The 19,953-nt window shown below is 44.9% G+C and overlaps 1 protein-coding gene and 1 pseudogene across 3 annotated transcripts in view; both read left to right on the plus strand.

The window, feature by feature from the left end:
- Positions 1 to 19,953, plus strand: part of LOC124612790 (neural proliferation differentiation and control protein 1) — a 1,069,883-nt gene that overhangs the window by 379,408 nt on the left and 670,522 nt on the right. The gene's annotated exons all lie outside the window — the stretch shown is intronic.
- LOC124614337 lies at positions 3,132 to 3,249 on the plus strand (annotated as a pseudogene).

Genomic DNA, 19,953 nt, shown 5'->3' on the forward strand with positions numbered 1-19,953 from the left:
GCCCAAGGGAGTACTCGAACCTCCGGCGGGAGGGCCCGCGCAGATTGCGTCTCAAACGACGCAGGTACTCCGCGCTGTTACTCGCTGTTCCAAATAGTTCAAATGGTTCAAATGGCTCTGAGCACTATGGGACTCAACTGCTGTGGTCATTAGTCCCCTAGAACTTAGAACTACTTAAACCTAACTAACCTAAGGACATCACACACACCCATGCCTGAGGCAGGATTCGAACCTGCGACCGTAGCAGCAGCGCGGCTCCGGACTGGAGCGCCTAGAACCGCACGGCCACAGCGGCCGGCGTTCCAAATAGTCCTAGATATTTTCTATAAGATTAAGAATGGCTTATTTAGCATGTCATCTGGGTGCGGTAGGGTTCCAGGCACGCGTAGGAACAGTACTGTGAACACAGTCGTTAGTTTGGAAGACGAGATTATCCACAGCATAGCCATCATGTAGCTGTAGAAGAAAGAGGAACGTTTTGTTACTGAGAATGTTGAAATAACATCGCTACGTTGACGGTGAGTCCGATTAATGGAGCGAAAAACATCTCAAAAATGTCACAGAAAGCACACACTACTTCAAAGTAATCGGTTAGAAATTTATAAACTGGTGACAAAAGTCATGGGATAATGATATGCGCGATGGCGGTAGTACCTCGTACACAAGATATAAAACGCAATGCATTGACTGAGCTGTCATTTGCATTCAGGTGATTCATGTATAAGGGTTTCCGACGTGATTATGGCCATTCGACGGGAATTAACAGACTCTGAACGTGGAATGGTTCGCACGGAGGTAATTAACAGTCTTTGGACGTGGAATGGTATTTCGAGCTAGACGCATGGGGAATTGCATTTCGGTAATCGTTAGAGAATTCAATATTCCGATATCCAAAGTGTCGAAAGTGTTCCGAGACTACCAAATTTCAGGCATTACCTCTCACCACGAACAACGCTGTGGCCGACGGCCTTCATTTAGCGACAAACAACGATGGAATTGTCACCGGGCCAGCAGTGTTCGTGATTGATTTGAAGAACATTCTGGACAGTTCGAGCTCGTGGTTTAGTCACCCAGATCACCCGACATGGATCCCATCGAATATTTATAGGACATAATCGAAAGGTCAGTCCGTGCACAAAGTCTTGCATCGGCAACATTTTCGATATTGTAAACAGCTATAGAGGAAGAATGACTACATATTCTTGCAGGAGGCTTAAAACGACTTGTTGAGTCCACGCCACGCTGCACTACGCCCGGCAAGAGGAGATCCGACACGATATCAGGAGGTGTCCCATGACTTTTGTCATCTCAGCAAGGTTGATTCGTTGCAACTTTCTTTTTTAACATCTTTCGAGACATTAAAGATATTAATGATGCCTCCTAGATCATCAGCAAGAAGAGGTTATGACACAGCGACTAAAAGTGTTCAACAAGGCACAGGTGACAAATAAATTCTATTTTTTCTCGAAAAGGTTTTGAAATGATTTACGGTCTAAGTTATATATATGTAGTGGAAGATAAACTCAACATTTTGATGTAAGGAACCGGTGCTTAGAAACAATTGTTTTAGGAGGGGTGAGGACCTGAATGAGCAATGCTTGTGATGTGACTGTTTGCACACTGCTGAAGTCTTACGTGGATGTTGTATAGTCAAATGTCACAAGTTGATAAAAAAAATTGATGCTGGTCATTTCACACGGGGACCTTAGATAGTCTCTCTCTCTTACATTTGCGACATATTTATGGGATCTGTAAGTTGATGATCCGATATTAGTATCCTGAACTGAACGCTTAGTAAGTGCAAAACAACCGGAACGTTTCAATAGAAATATCGGTAACTCACTGAGTACCGTAAGAATCTTACAATCGTTAAGTTCCTTTTTCGATTTTCGCAGGTAGCAATGTTTTATAATTTTATTTAGCTTCTATATTTCTTATCAAGTGGAGAACCTACTTAACAAATATATTATAATAATTTTAATAAAAGGAACATGTTATTTTTAATTAGTAATCACTTGAAAATAAATTAAATTATATATATAATGTTTGTGTGTATTAGCCTAACAACACTGTTCATACTCTAGAAACAAGACAGTATTTTATTTTCTATTCGATGTTTCGCATTTTTGCATCACACTTTAATTTATTGTGACTACTCGCATTTTCATGCGATTAGAATTAAAAGCCGGCAGGAGTGGCCGAGCGGTTCTAGGCGCTACAGTCTGGAACCGTGCGACTGCTACGGTCGCAGGTTCGAATCCTGCCTCGGGCATGGATGTGTGTGATGTCCTTAGATTAGTTAGGTTTAAGTAGTTCGAAGTTCTAGGGGACTGATGACTTCAGAAGTTAAGTCCCATAGTGCTCAGAGCCATTTGAACCATTTTGATTAGTATTAAAAAATAAAACGATCTTATTCTATTAAAAAGTGTGATTAAATTTATTAATTAACATTTTCATTTTATAAGAAACATAAATTTAACTAAAAGAAAAAAATGTTGCTATCAGCGTTACCAGTATGTCCTCAGCTACCAGTAAATATATTATAGCGCTCGAAATGTTTTGCAATTAACAGCACTGATTTGAGCTGAAAATATTTGGAGGCCTCATGTATCGGCAAAAAAGTTCGTCCCTGTAATATTGCGTTGGATAGTCCGAACTCTGTGTTCAACAGGAAGGAGGCCCACTTTTTTGAGCTAAGCTGAATATGTAACGTGTATGAGTTCGGTGAAAATTGCCTGAAAATATTCCCCTCTTATGCAAAATTTTGACCCGTGAAAGAAGAATAACGCGCTTAGCTGCTCTTTGACTGATATGCTTAGACGTAGGAAAGACTTCATAGCGTAATGAATAACTTAATGGCAGCTGAAACATATACTCAGGTGAACGTGTGTTCGCTGCTTCTTACAATCAGCACATTCTAATCGCCTGATAAGATCTACAAGTACATTTTTACCCTTTCTTATATATAGGATAAGTGCACTGAGGACGTAAAATCCTAACACCTATTCACAAAAATCGCTCCACACATATTCAGGATCAGCAGGAATTCTTTAAATTCTCAGCACATAAACCTACCTTATATTTGCTGAAAAATGCATGCAAAGAATTTGAAAATACTTTTGGTGATGACAGCCAACTGCCCTGCCGCAGTGGTAACACCGGTTCCCGTCAGATCACCGAAGTTAAGCGCTGTCGGGCTGGGCTAGTACTTGGATGGGTGACCATCCGGTCTGCCGAGTGCTGTTTCCAAGCGGGGTGCACTCAGCCCTTGTGAGGCCAACTGAGGAGCTACTTGATTGAGAAGTAGCGGCTCCAGTCTCGTTAACTGAAATACGGTCGGAAGAGCGATGTGCTGACGACATGCCCCTCCATATCCGTGTCCAGTGATGCCTGTGGGCTGAGGATGACACGGCGGCCGGTCGGTACAGTTGGGCCTTCCAAGGCTTGTTCGGACGGAGGGAGAAAGAGAGAGAGTAGTAATGAATACGTGGGATAGCAAACTGTGCGTGGGTTACATTTAGGCTAGCCGCAGTGGCCGAGCGGTTCTAGGCGCTTCAGTCTGGAACTGCACGACCGATACGATCGCAGGTTCGAATCCTGACTCGGGCATGGATGTGTGTGATGTCCTTAGGTTAGTTAGGTTTAAGTAGTTCTAAGTCTATGGGACTGATGACCTCAGATGTTAAGTCCCATAGTGCTCAGAGCCATTTGAACCATTTTTTTTGGTTACATTCACGGATGCGTAAATAAAATACCGTATCGATACTTAAACTTGGAACAAAGCCTCTCTCTTTGAACAACGTTTTTAACTTGATCACAAGGATGGTACAGCTATAAAACTTAAAACTCTGCGAATGAAATATTAGGTCAATGAATACATGCAATCCATGATCTAACAATAAGCTCCTGTATGTTGCATCACTCAAAATGACCATCGAAGTTAAACATCAGAGTCATCAAAATAGTGCATATAGCACACTCGTAATGAATCTAGACCCAGTACTCCCATAAACAGAAGTGGCACTTTCCGGTAATCTACTCGGGCACGCTGTTCAAATCTGCGATGATGACATTGTATATAGCGACTCGTAGAGGTATACCTTCACTATGTAGCATTCAATGTGTGGCATTCGTAACAGGCGAAACCCTGTTCAGTGTAGCTTTGCACCTCGCCAGGGACTAATGTCTTGCACAAAGATAAATTATTTCAATGAAGTTCTCCAAAGGGCAGCTTTCAAAGAACATTAGGTCCAAATGCTTACACAATTTGTCCATGATATACAGGTAAAACTACTTCTCCACTAGTTCTCTCTGCACTGCATTCCAAGAAGTGAGAATTTGACGGGCAGTTCAGCTGGTTGTAACTGACGAATCTTCTCCCACACAATTCAACACCAACTCCTCCAATTCTACTGTACTACAATACTCTACGTCGAGAGCTTTAACAAGCTCTGTCACTTGAACGACGCAGTTTCTGGAAAGCGTCCAACTACGGCGATATTTGTCTTCCAGTCAGGATAATACCGGTGGAGAATCCTTTCAAAATTCATTCATATTTTCGGGCATTACCTCCTGCTGCACCATACAGTAAACACACGTCTGAAGGTTTCTGCAACGAGTATTTCTCCATGTTCGAAACACAGCCACGCATCGTATGCAGCGGTATACTCCACCGTGAACGCACCGCAGAAGATGTGTATTGTTTTGAAGGTAGCATGACCGAGGTTAACGTAGCCGACAGTAGTTTGTTATCAACCATTAGGATTTTACAAACACGTGTCACGCATGTATTTCTCGTTCAGAAGCTCTTATCGACTTAAATTTGAGTCTCAGAACACTTGTTCCACATATCAAAATTCTTTTTAAGGTTATCCACGTCTGTCGAATTTGTGTGAAAAATTATTCTCCGTTAATACGAGGGCGTGCTGGCGAGCCTCCAAATTTTTTATCTGCAAACTCTTCAAACATTTTACATAAAACAAACGTTATTAACATTCTACATCTTTATTATTACGTCCACATATTTATTTCTCAACATGATCACTCTGGCAACGACTACATTTTTCTTAAATCCGTTGGAATTCGATTACTCGATAAATAGTACAATTCTCAAGACTGTCAATTCAACTAAGTACCTGGGTGTTAAAATTACGAACAACTTCAGTTGGAAAGACCACATAGGTAATATTGTGTGAAGGCGAGCCAAAGGTTGCGTTTCATTGGCAGGACACTTAGAAGATGCAACAAGTCCACTAAAGAGACAGCTTACACTACACTCGTTCGTCATCAGTTAGAATATTGCTGCGCGGTGTGGGATCCTTACCAGGTAGGTTTGACGGAGGACATGGAAAGGGTGCAAAAAAGGGCAGCTCGTTTTGTATTATGACGTAATAGTAGAGAGAGTGTGGCAGATATGATACGCGAGTTGGGATGGAAGTCATTAAAGCAAAGACGTTTTTCGTCGCGGCGAGATCTATTTACGAAATTTCAGTCACCAACTTTCTCTTCCGAATGCGAAAATATTTTGTTGAGCCCAACCTACATAGGTAGGAATGATCATCAAAATAAAATAAGAGAAATCAGAGCTCGAACAGAAAGGTTTAGGTGTTCGTTTTTCCCGCCCGCTGTTCGGAAGTGGAATGCTAGGGAGATAGTATGATTGTGGTTCGATGAAGCCTCTGCCAAGCACTTAAATGTGAATTGCAGAGTAATCATGTAGATGTAGATGTAGAAAGGAAGACCAGTTTGTTGATAGCGTCGCTGTAGAATGACTTTGTTGACGGAGCAAAAACCTCATATCTGCTTGCACCCCATCATCACTGTCAAAGTGATGTCCTCGAAGGCGTACTTGAAGTGCTGGAAACGGATGAAAATCGGATGGGGCCAAGTGGAGACTGTATGGAAGAACTAAGACGGTGAACCCAAGGCGTCATTTTGTTGTAGACGTCGCAGCGATCGTGTGTGATCTGGCATTGTCATCTTGAAGGAGAGGGTTTTCCATGTTTGGATGAACTCTGAATTCGAAACTCGATTACAGCACGCTGTTTCTCACGCACCTACATATCTACGTTACATACCGCCATATTACACGCTACAATCCAGAGCCCCTCCAGCCGCAGAGGGATTCAAATACAGGGTGAACATGAATAAAACCGGCAAACTGCAGGGGGCGGATTCTTGACCGGAAATGGAGAAAAAAAGGTCTTATGAACATGTGCCCCGAAGTGCATCGTTGCCACGGTACATGGCGCCGACGAATGAATGTTCCCCTGACCACGTGCCGTGTCTGCAGCCCACAGATGACAATTGTGCAGCAGCTGATGGCAGTTCTGGCAAATTCTGTTTCGTCGGTAAAGAAGACTGATAACAGAAATCCCACAAGTGTGATGAACTGGTGCAAAAACTGTCGACAAAATCCTTCCCGTAGAGGGAAATCCATTGCGGATAATCCTTTCACTCGTTGCAGGTGATAGGGATAGACCGGTTGTCATGCGAGATACACTTAATAGTACTGAGGCTTATACCAAGTTGGCCGGCCACTTGCCTGACGCTTGTGCGAGGGTCACTCCAAAAGAAATGCACACTATTTTTGTAAAAATACAGTTTTCATTCTCCATATGTGAAAGTTTTATAGTGTGTAGGTACATCCTTCCCGCTTGTTTTCAAACTTAGTTCAACCTGTTCCCGTGAGTGGCACCGTCACAGCATGTCCTCAAGGTGGCTGCTACACTTGACGTTCGTCAGAAGCAACGTGCTGTCATAGAATTCCTCTGCTGTGAAAACGATGCAGTGGGAAACATCCACAAGAGGTTGAAAAAGGTGTATGGACCATCTGCTGTCGATCGCAGTACAGTTAGTCGGTGAGCAAGCAGGTTACGTGATGAAAGCGGGCACGGCAATATTGAGGATTGCTCTCGCAGCGGCAGGCCTCGTAATGCACACACTCCGGACAATGAGCAGAGAGTTAACGAATTGGTGGCTCCTGACAGACACATCACAATGAACGAATTGTCACGCTACGTTGTGATATGGGAAGGAAGTGTTTGCAGAATACTGAAAGTGTTGGCGTTAAAAAAGGTTTGTGCCAGGTGGGTTCCCAGGATGTTGACAGTGGCTCACAAAGAAACAAGAAAAACGGTATGCAGCGAACTTTTGGAACAGTACGAGAATGGTAGAGATGAAATTCTTGGAAGAATTGTGACAGGTGATGAAACGTGGCTCCATCATTTTTCACCAGAGACGAAGAGGCAATCAGTGGAACGACATCATGCAAATTCACCCAAGAAAAAAAAAAATTCAAAACCACACCCTCTGCTGGAGAAGTTATGGCTACGGTGTTTTTCGGTTCCGAAGGACCCTTGCTTGTGGACATAATGCCAAGTGGAGCTACCATAAATTCTGATGCATATGTGACGACATTTAAGAAACTTCAAACTCTACTGAGTCATGTTCGACCACATCGGCAAAAGCTGGATGTTTTGCTGTTGCACGACAATGCACGGCCATATGTCAGTCAAAAACCATAGAAGCGATCACAAAACTCGGATGGACGACACTGAAAAACCAGCCTTATAGTCCTGACCTAGCTCTAAGTGACTATCATCTCTTTGAGAAACTGAAAGTCTCTCTTTGTGGAACAAGGTTTGAAGATGATGACTCCCTTGTGCACGCTGCCAAACAGTGGCTCAAACAGGTTGGTCCAGAATTTTACCGTGCGGGTATAGAGGCGCTGGTTCCAAGATGGCGTAAGGCAGTTGAGAGGGATGGAAATAATGTGAAGAAATGAAAATATTGCTCCTAAAGCATGTATCTATACACTGCAAAACTTTCAAACATCTAGAATAAAAGATTGATTTTAAAAAAGTGTACATTTCTTTTGGAGTGACCCTCGTACTAGGGTTCGTCTCAATATCCTATAGAACTCGGCCCTCCAAATCTCTGTTCACACAATCCGTCGCCTTCCTGCACGGGCGTCTATCTGTAAGGAGCCATGATCACACTAACACCCAAAAAGGACTTGAAATGTTGTGTGATATGGTTGGTGTTTACGAGATTACATGTTTTGGCATAGCCGTGGTGCTTCTCGACCGTTGTCATTTGCTTGGCCGTACACAGACACCATCTCGGCTTGTTCCCGACAGGAATACCAGACCATTCTGCTGCTTACAGTACGCTGCCTCAACCACACAGCCCGCAACACACGAGGAACATACGGCACGTGGTCAGAGGTGCTATCTACCGTGGAAACAATGAATTTCCGGACACACGTTCATAGGATCTTTTCTCCTCCATTTCCTGTGAGGAATCTGTGTCTGCAGTAGAGATGGGCAAACTGAAACACGTAACTGTTTCGAAACAAATGAAACAGTACAACATAATGTTTCGATACGCTGATTCGAAACAGTGAAACAGTTTGTGTTTCGTAATTTAATAAACCTACACATTTTATCATCTTGTATGTCTAGTGTATAAGTATGTCCATATAAATGAGGTGCGAGACCGCTAATCATATCGCAGAAAGTATGAAACTATCACTTAGGCGTCGTGGCAGTTTCGTATTTCATGCAGCAAATACGCTCTTTTCGTGTCGTGTGGCTCTGAGCACTATGGAACTTAACATCTGTGGTCATCAGTCCCCTTGAACTTAGAACTACTTAAACCCAACCAACCTAAGGACATCACACACATCCATGCCCGAGGCAGGATTCGAACCTGCGACCGTAGCGGTCGCGCGGTTCCAGACTGTAGCGCCTAGAACCGCTCGGCCACCCCGGCCGGCCTCGTGTCGTGTGACTTTCATACTTTTCAATTGGCTGAGGACAGCCATAGCTGAAGACAGAAGAAGCACCACGAACAGAACTGGAGGTGGGAGCAAACTGCAGAAACAACAGATATGCTACTGGGATCCCACATTCCGTTAGTATGGGTAATATACCCATCCTGCTAATTTCCATGCACACAAAGGGAATCATTGTGGATAATAGGCACAGTGACTATAGACTCACAAATAATGCTAAATAATTCGAATAAATAACAAAATATAACAGAAAAAAATTTTGTTTCAAGGTGTTTAGAACCGTTACTATAAATTCACCATGCTTCCCAGCCCTTCCCGTTCACCATTACACTATCAGTGATATGTCAAACAGATTGTTTGCAATTATACCTACATCAAATTTGTATATATGTCTAATTGTCACTCTACGCCTTTTTCTTATTCAAAATGTTGTAGGCTTACTTGCGTTTCTTAATATGATTACTGTACATGAACAGAGAAGCTTATGTTATAAAAAAGTGTAATTTAACTGAATGATTTTCACATATTTATTGTTTTGAATGTGAATAGTATGCGTTGTTTCATTGTTTGGTTAGTGTTTATGAAGCACATGTTACGCCATTTCGGAATAGGACAGTCAGTTAGAAACGAAACTTTATTTTCGGATATCTTAAGCTTCAAGCTATTGCTTGTCAAAAAGATTTCGACACTCTTGATTTTTTTTTTTTTTTTTTTTTTACTTTATTGTTATTTTAAAGCCTGTACAGCAGGCAGGCTGTCAGCAACATACTACGCTGCTCTTCAGCCATAGAAGGTACAATCAGCAAAAACAGGAGAAAAACATAAAAGTTACAAAACGGTGGGCAATAAACAGGAGACACAGAGAAACAAACACGGAGCCGTTCACACTCGACGATAAGCCACACTGCAAACTGTTGAGACGACGCACAAACACTGAAGGAGACGACGGCACTGGTGAACGATGGAGTGTGACGGTAAACACTGAACACTAAACATGACGGCACACACGATACACTGATGGCGGTGATCTCCGGCGCGCGAATGTCCACTGAGCGTGTGCGAGTCCGGGGACCTGCCAAGAGGGCAACAGGGATGAGGAGGGGGAGAGGGGAGGAAAAGAGGATGCCATGGCTTAGGAGACGGGGACAGGAGGATAGGGACAGGGGAGGGGGGGGCCCGGGGGACGAGGGACGAGAAAAGGAGGAGGGAGGGAAAGGGGAGAGAAGGGAGGGAGGGTGCCCCGAGGAGCAAGCACAGGAGGAGGGTGGGAGGATCAAAGTTGGTAGGAGGGGTAGATGGAGGGGAGGAGGGCATCATCAGGGAGGGGGAGCTGGCGGAAGCCACCTTGGGAGAGGGTAAGGAGGGTGGAGAGATGGAGACCGGGTGGGACGTGGGAGTACAGGCGTGGCAGCGGGCGGGGGTGGGAGAGGATCGGGGAGACAAGCGGGTGAGGAGGATCGAGTTGACGGGAGGTGTATAGGATGCGTATCCTTTCGAGGAAGAGGAGGAGGTGGGGGAAGGGGATAAGGTCATACAGGATCCGCGTGGGGGAAGGGAGACGGATGCGATAGGCAAGGCGGAGAGCATGGCGTTCAAGGATTTGGAGGGATTTATAAAAGGAAGGGGGGGCGGAGATCCAGGCGGGATGGGCGTAACAGAGGATAGGGCGGATGAGGGACTTATAGGTGTGGAGGATGGTGGAGGGGTCCAGACCCCACGTTCGGCCGGAAAGGAGCTTGAGGAGACGGAGTCGGGAACGTGCCTTGGCTTGGATTGTCTGGAGATGGGGAGTCCAGGAGAGGCGACGGTCGAGGGTGACGCCAAGGTACTTAAGGGTGGACACTCTTGAAAGTGTGTCACGAAGTGGTATGTTGTGTTTCAGTACCTGTGCCGAGCCCGAATCTCGTCCGACACAGAGCGGAATGAAACATCACTGTTTCGATACAATTAGTCCGTTCCAAGCACACGTGGACTGAAACAGCCTTATTTTGAAACAACGATACAGTTTCTGTGTCTGGCTCGAGATCGAATCTGGTCCGGTTATCCGAGACAGGGGCGGAACGAAACACCACTGTTCCGAAACAGTGAACCACAGCCGTTCCGAAACACTGAAACAGTTTCACGTATCGATACACTGTATCGAAACATAGAAGCAGTGGTCAAGTCTAGTCTGCAGTTTGTCGGTTTTCTTAACGATCACTCTGTATGTAGAGATGATGAATAAACATGCAGAATGTTATTAATGTTGGTTTATTTAAGAAGCTTTATGAGTTTTCACGTGACAAATTCGGAGGCAGTACATTTGAGCACGCTCTCGTATTACGATTCTTGTATCTCCTGTTGAAATGAAGGCTACCTTTCTCGCAGAAAGGGTTATAGTACCTCAATCGCTCGCATATATGCCTGTTGGAAAAGTGAACCTCGCATTAGTGAAAAATGAAAAATTCGCATGGAGAATCTGTACTTTACGACGAAAGTTATGTTTCACAGCTACAAATGAAGTGTATGACAGAAAAAGTAAATCTGATCTCTACCTAAAGGCTGGTTTGAGCTGTATAGTGCCTTAATGGACATGGTTCCGCTGAAGCCCGTTTTCTGACCTCTGGACTGACTTACGCAGCCAGTTATAGAAGAACAGGCAGTTTAGCGTGGACTGTGAACCGTGAGGCTACTTCGGATTTCCACCTATACGGGGTGTTCAAAAAGTCTCTCCGCAGTGCCGTATGATTGTTAGCCGCGCGTGCTGTGTGATTGTTCGCTTGCCTGGGCTACTTCCCTTCAAGTGGACTCTCCCAACATTTCGCTCTTTTGTTTATCTCAGCCAGCGTCAGTAGTATCGCTGGTGTGTGTCGTTACGTGTTGACGTGAACGTTTAAGTTTAGTCCCTTTGTTCGTTTGTTTCGTTTTTGTCACTGTTAAAATGCAAACCATTGAAGAACGTGTGTTTTTAGTCGAACAAGTGTTCAAAGCTGGCGGTAAATACACAGTTTCAGTTCGTCAAACATTTAATTCAGTTTTACCGGAGACAACACTCTCACATCGCAATACTGTGCGAGATTTGATTAACAAATTTCGAAGTACGGGTTCAGTGACAGATGCACCGATAAGTGGTCGTCCTAGCGTTTTGTCTGAGGATGAACTACTCGATATTTCCGATAAAATGTCCATGAGTCCGAACAAGTCAGTAAGAAAACTCGCCCAGGAAATTGATGTTAGTGTCGGAACGGCCCACACAGCTATCTATAAGGAAAAAATTAGAACTTTTCCCATACAAAGTGATAGTCGTGCAAGAACTGAAAAGTACTGATCATGGCAAGAGACTGCATTATTGTCAATGGTTCAAAAATTTCGTTCAACAAAATGGAAGGGATATTCTTAATGATACATTTTTCACTGATGAGGCGTCGTTTCATTTATCCCGGTACATGAACTCGCAATATTCTCGTATATGGAGTACTGCAAATCCATTGCGTATTCATGAGGAACCACTTCATTCTGTGAAAATAGGAGTTTGGATTGCAATTTCTAGACGTCGGATTGTGGGTCCCGTATTTTTCAACGAAGCGATAAACGCACAACGATACTGCAATGATAATCTGTACCCGTTCATAGAAGAACTTGTGTTAAGTGAAATACTATACGGTTATCTTCAACAAGATGGTGCAACCGCACATACAGCTCGCTTTTCAATGTCACTGCTTGCTGATGTTTTTGGTGATGGCATAATTTCACAGGGACTTTGGCCTCCATGATCGCCTGACCTAACACCACCTGACTTTTTCCTCTGGGGTGCAGCGAAAGCAACTGTCTATAAAAACCGTCTAAATCGATCGATGAATTGAAAACTGCGATATCCACTTTCACTGCTTCTGTTACAGTAGAAATGTTCCAACTTGTGTTAGGAAACATGATTAGATGAACAGTAATATCAAAAATTGGGTCCGCCTTGCTGCAAAACAACTTGTTATTCGTGTATTTCTTTATCCTCCCAAACTAGTTTCGGCGACAAATATCACCATCATCATATTTATCGCCGAAACTAGTTTGGGAGAATTAAGAAATAAACGAATAACAAGGTGTTTTGCAGCAAGGCGGACCCAATTTCTGATATTACTGTTTTTCTATGCAAACACGGACCTAATGAAAGAGTTCCAAGATAAAATCATGATCAGATGAATTGAATTGTGTATTCAACAACGAGGGAGGGGGGAGGGGGGGGGGACACTTTCAACATGTAATGTGAAAATTTGTAAGTAAAAATGAATATTCAATAAATTAATAACTTGTATTTCACTGAGTTTCTTTTCGGTATATAGGGTGTTACAAAAAGGTACGGCCAAAGTTTCAGGAAAATATGTTATGTGGACATGTGTCCGGAAACGCTTACTTTCCATGTTAGAGCTCATTTTATTACTTCTCTTCAAATCACATTAATCAGGGATGGAAACACACAGCAACGGAACGTACCAGCGTGACTTCAAACACTTTGTTACAGGAAATGTTCAAAACGTCCTCCATTTGCACTGAAATGAGGATTGACACATTGTTGGATAAACCATTCGCAGAAGTGTACCCGTGGAGGCCAATCAGCTGCTGATAGTGCCTGCACACGCTGTACATGGTACGGAAACAACTGGTTGTCCCGTAGCACTCTCCATTCAGTGACGTGGTCAACGTTACCTTGTATAGTAGCAACTTCTCTGACGCTGACATTAGGGTTATCGTCAACTGCACGAAGAATTGCCTCGTCCATTGCAGGTGTCCTCGTCGTTTTAGGTCTTCTCCAGTTGCGAGTCATAGGCTGGAATGTTCCGTGCTCTCTAAGACGCCGATCAATTGCTTCGAACGTCTTTCTGTCAGGTCACCTTCGTTCTGGAAATCTGTCTCGATACAAACGTACGGCGCCACAGCTATTGCTCCGTGCTAATCCATACATCAAATGGGCATCTGCCAACTCCGCATTTGTAAACATTGCACTGACTGCAAAACCACGTTATGATGAACACTAACCTGTTGATGCTACGTACTGATGTGCTTGATGCTAGTACTGTAGAGCAATGAGTCGCATGTCAACACAAGCACCGAAGTCAACATTACCTTCCTTCAATTAGGCCAACTGGCGGTGAAACGAGGAAGTACAGTACATACTGATGAAACTAAAAAGGGCTCTAACATGGAAATTAAGCGTTTCCGGACACATGTCCACATAACATCTTTTCTTTATTTGTGTGTGAGGAATGTTTCCTGAAAGTTTGGCCGTACCTTTTTGTTACACCCTGTATTCACTGCGGCATAAGGCTCGAGCGGCTAACAATTATACGGCACTGAGGAGAGACTTTTTGAACACCCCGTACAAGTCGTTGCGAGAGACTGAGCAAGGAATAAATGGCAGAAGGAAACCTTGGCCCGATTTTTGGTCAAATAGAGACACACTAAGGGACCGAGTCGAAAACAATTTCGAAATGTCAGCCTACCAGCGAGTAGGTGGGCTAAGTTTCTTGTCGGTATTCACTAGGAAAGGGAAGGGAGGGAGAGAGATCAGTGTGTTACGTCCCGTCAGTGTCTAGGCCACTAGCGGCAGCTGGTGTTCTGGGCCTCAACTGCTGCCATCTGCGTTCTTAGTTGACGGACTGAGTGGCTGCCAGAGCTGAGACAGGAGATGGCCGAACTGTGGTTCCCTATACCCACCGGAGTACACTCTGTCACGTGTGGTCTGCCGGCTGCTGCCTGCTGCGACGTTCTTTCAGCGCACGCAGGCTTTGTGTCGCAGTGCCGCTGCGTCCGCTTTTGTTGCGTCCACATTATTCTGCGCTCTGTTTGCTCCACTCTGCCTCCTCCCGGGAACACTGTTCACATTCTCTTCTCTGTTCCTGACACCATTCACTGCACTGTCTATTCACCGTACGCAACCGGAAGACTGCAGTCCCAAATACTATGACGTACTTATGCGTCAACTTTTAACGACCATCCTGTCACTACTAGTTATTAGCAAATATCGGCACACGCTTGCTGTAAAAAGAGAAGCGCTTGATTTTATTTTGTAGTGCGACACTGTTTTACTTTCAGGACAACAGGAAACGTCCTTTTTCAAACATCCTACGTACACAACAGAAAACAAAAGGCGATGTTACACAGTTAACAATATAATTGTACGTGAAGCAACAACTGGTTACATGGTTTGCGTCAAACAGTTTTGTGTGTCCGAAACAAAAATCTAATATGGACGTTTGTACATCTACATAGATACTCCGCAAGCCACCTCACCACTACTAGCCATTTCCTTTCCTGTTCCACTTTCAAAAAGAGCGAGGGAAAAGCGACTGTCTATGAGGTGCGACAATAAAGTAATGAGACTGATGTGAAAAAAAATGTTGCTTACCGTTTTAGTCAAGTTTACTGTTGTCTCCTTCATAGTAGTTCCCTTCTGGTTGCACAACTTTTTCCAGCACTTCTGCCATTGATGGTAACATTTCTGGAACTGATCTTCTGTAATATCCTCCAAGACCCTCGTCACAACTTTTTGGACATCTTGCGTTGTTTGAAAATGGTGTCCCTTGACCGCCGTTTTGACTCTTGGAAATGGAAAAAAGTCACACGGAGTGATATCTGGTGAATAAGGTGGCTGTGGTAGTACTGAAATTTGTTTTGAGGTTAAAAATTGCTGTACTGACAGGGCAGTATGGGATGGCGCATTATCGTGATGCAGAATCCAATTATCAGCAATGTTGACACGGACACGAAGAACTCTTTTACAGCCGCGCGGGATTATCCGAGTGGTCTGGGGCGCTGCAGTCAAGGACTGTGCGGCTGGTCCCGGCGGAGGTTCGAGTCCTCCCTCGGGAAAGGGTGTGTGTGTTTGTCCTTAGGATAATTTAGGTTAAATAGTGTGTAATCTTAGGGACTGATGACCTTAGCTGTTAAGTCCATTAAGATTAAAAAAAACTCTTTTACAAAGTCTTTCTAAAATTTCTTGCAGTAATATTGGTTAACTGTTTGTCCAGGAGGCACTCACTCTTTATGAACAATTCCCTAGGAATCAAAGAAGCACACAAGCATGCATTTCACTTTTGGCTTTGACATGCGAGCTTTTTTTGGTCTGGGTGAACCCTTTGAGCACCATTGCGAAATTTGGCGTTTTTTCTGTGGATATTACTGAAAAAAAATACAAATTTCTTCATCAGTGATAACACGGCTCAGCAATTCTAGATTGATTTCTGTTTGCTCTAACAGATCGGCTGCCACATTTTTCCGTGTTTCTCGCTGTTGTGATGTGAGATTTTTGGAGACCAATTTTGCACAAATCTCTCTCATACCAAGATCTTCAGTTATTATTAGACGAACCGTTTCTCGATTGATGTTCAGTTTTTCTACAATCATTTGCACGGATAATCTTTGATCAGATCGTACGAGTTCATGCACCCTGGCCAAGTTGACATCCGTCCGTGAGGTTGATGCTCGTTCACTGCGGTCTTCATCTTCAACATTCGCTCTGCCTTCACTAAGCATTTTATACCAGCGAAAAACTTGAGCTCTTGACATAACCTCCTCTCCAAAACCCTTCTAAAGCTTACCGTAAGTTTTCGTCGCGTTTTCACCCAATTTAACGCAAAAACAAATGGCATACCGTTGCGCTATATTATGCGGTTCAATTTCCGTGACGAGAGACACAAACACATGTTAACTTATTACAGCACAACTCGCGACTGAGCAGTTGCATCGATGTGCCGCTTGGAGTAGAACCAGCTTATAGACCAAGGTCAAGGATATTGTGCCTACGCAAGCCTGCAGGGTTGCCACATCTTGCAAGGAAAATCAGTCTCATTACTTTATTGTCGCACCTCGTATATGCCTCTGTATGAGCCCTAATTTCTCCAATCTTATCTTCGTGGTCCTCACCCACAGTATATTTTGGCGGCAGTAGAATCGTTCAGCAGTCAGCTTCAAATGCAGGTTATCTACATTTTCTCAATAGCATTTCTCGAAAAGAACGCCGCCTTCACTCCAGAGATTCCCGTTTGGGTTCCCGAAGCATCACCGAAATACTTACATGCTGTTCGAACCTACCAGTAACGAATGTAGCAGCCCACTTCTGAATTGCTTCGATGTCTCCCTTCAATCAGACCTGATACGGACCCCAAACACTCGAGCAATACTCAAGATAGGCCGCACCAGCGCCCTGTATGCAGTCTCCTTTACAAGTGAACCACTCTTTCCTAAAATTCTCCCAATAAATCGAAGTCGAGCATTCGCCTTCCCTATCTCAACCCTCACATGTTCGTTCCATTTCATATCACTTTGCAACGTTGCCCTCAGATAGTTAAACTCCTTGACTGTGTCAAGCACGACACTAACAATACTGTAACCGAACGTTACACGCTTGATCTTCCTACTCATCCGCATTAACTTACTTTTTTCAAGATATAGAGCTATCTGCCGTTCATCACATCAACTAGAAATTTTATCTAAGTGGTCTTGTATCTTCCTAAAGTCGCTCAACCTCTGCACTTTAGGCCGGCCGGTGTGGCCGTGCGGTTAAAGGCGCTTCAGTCTGGAACCGCGTGACCGCTACGGTCGCAGGTTCGAATCTTGCCTCGGGCATGGATGTGTGTGATGTCCTTAGGTTAGTTAGGTTTAATTAGTTCTAAGTTCTAGGCGACTGATGACCTCAGAAGTTAAGTCGCATAGTGCTCAGAGCCATTTGAAACTCTGCACCTTACCTTACACCACAGCATCATCAGCAAACAAACGTAGATTACTGCCGCCGATTATTTCAATGTAATCACAAGCAGGGCGGAAGTATGACTAATTGCAGTCAGCCTAATAGGTATCTCCCTTTTTACTAACAATTATCTATAATTAGATACGCGTTTTAACACGGCAAGGAGAATATCAATCAGATTTTATTGAAATAATAGCATTTTCTATCTGGTGTGGTGTTTGGAATTAAAACACTCTCGCTGGAGTGTGGCCGAGCGGTTCTAGGCGCTTCAGTCCGGAACCGCGCTGCTGCTGCGGTCGCAGGTTCGAATCCTGCCTCGGGCATGGATGTGTGCGATGTCCTTAGGTTAGTTAGGTTTAAGTAGTTCTACACTCCTGGAAATGGAAAAAAGAACACATTGACACCGGTGTGTCAGACCCACCATACTTGCTCCGGACACTGCGAGAGGGCTGTACAAGCAATGATCACACGCACGGCACAGCGGACACACCAGGAACCGCGGTGTTGGCCGTCGAATGGCGCTAGCTGCGCAGCATTTGTGCACCGCCGCCGTCAGTGTCAGCCAGTTTGCCATGGCATACGGAGCTCCATCGCAGTCTTTAACACTGGTAGCATGCCGCGACAGCGTGGACGTGAACCGTATGTGCAGTTGACGGACTTTGAGCGAGGGCGTATAGTGGGCATGCGGGAGGCCGGGTGGACGTACCGCAGAATTGCTCAACACGTGGGGCGTGAGGTCTCCACAGTACATCGATGTTGTCGCCAGTGGTCGGCGGAAGGTGCACGTGCCCGTCGACCTGGGACCGGACCGCAGCGACGCACGGATGCACGCCAAGACCGTAGGATCCTACGCAGTGCCGTAGGGGACCGCACCGCCACTTCCCAGCAAATTAGGGACACTGTTGCTCGTGGGGTATCGGCGAGGACCATTCGCAACCGTCTCCATGAAGCTGGGCTACGGTCCCGCACACCGTTAGGCCGTCTTCCGCTCACGCCCCAACATCGTGCAGCCCGCCTCCAGTGGTGTCGCGACAGGCGTGAATGGAGGGACGAATGGAGACGTGTCGTCTTCAGCGATGAGAGTTGCTTCTGCCTTGGTGCCAATGATGGTCGTATGCGTGTTTGGCGCCGTGCAGGTGAGCGCCACAATCAGGACTGCATACGACCGAGGCACACAGGGCCAACACCCGGCATCATGGTGCGGGGAGCGATCTCCTACACTGGCCGTACACCACTGGTGATCGTCGAGGGGACACTGAATAGTGCACGGTACATCCAAACCGTCATCGAACCCATCGTTCTACCATTCCTAGACCGGCAAGGGAACTTGCTGTTCCAACAGGACAATGCACGTCCGCATGTATCCCGTGCCACCCAACGTGCTCTAGAAGGTGTAAGTCAACTACCCTGGCCAGCAAGATCTCCGGATCTGTCCCCCATTGAGCATGTTTGGGACTGGATGAAGCGTCGTCTCACGCGGTCTGCACGTCCAGCACGAACGCTGGTCCAACTGAGGCGCCAGGTGGAAATGGCATGGCAAGCCGTTCCACAGGACTACATCCAGCATCTCTACGATCGTCTCCATGGGAAAATAGCAGCCTGCATTGCTGCGAAAGGTGGATATACACTGTACTAGTGCCGACATTGTGCATGCTCTGTTGCCTGTGTCTATGTGCCTGTGGTTCTGTCAGTGTGATCATGTGATGTATGTGACCCCAGGAACGTGTCAATAAAGTTTCCCCTTCCTGGGACAATGAATTCACGGTGTTCTTATTTCAATTTCCAGGAGTGTAATTTCTAGGGGACTGATGGCCTCAGATATTAAGTCCCATAGTGCTCAGAGCCATTTGAACCATTTAGATTACTGCCCACCCTGTCCAACGTATCCTTCATGTATATAGAGAACAACAGCGGTTCTATCACGCTTCCCTGGAGCACCCCTGACAATACCCTTGTCTCTGATGAACACTCGGCGTCGAGGACAACATACTGGGTTCTATTACTTAAGAAATGTTCGAGCCACTCACATATCTGTGCACTCATTCCATATGGTCGTACCTTCTTTAACAACCTGCAGTGTGGCACCGTGTCAAATGCTTTCCAGAAATCTAGAAATATGGAGTCTGTTTATTGTCCTTCGCCCACGGTTCACAGTATTTCACGTCAGGAAGGGGCCAGATGAGTTTCACACGAGCGATGCTTTCTAAAACCATGCTGATTTGTGGACATAAGCTTCTCAGTTTCAAGAAAGTTTATTATATTCGAACTGAGAATATGTTCAAGGATTCTGCAGCAAACTGAACTTAGGGATAGTGGTCTGTAATTTTGAGAGTCCGTTTTTTACCCTTCTTATATATTGGAGTCACCTGCGCTTTTTTTTCCAGTCGCTTGGGACTTTGTGCTGCGCGAGAGGTTCATGACAAATGCAGGCTAGGTG

The sequence above is a fragment of the Schistocerca americana genome, chromosome 4 (genome assembly GCF_021461395.2).
Source record: "Schistocerca americana isolate TAMUIC-IGC-003095 chromosome 4, iqSchAmer2.1, whole genome shotgun sequence".
Classification (NCBI taxonomy): Eukaryota; Metazoa; Arthropoda; class Insecta; order Orthoptera; family Acrididae; genus Schistocerca; species Schistocerca americana.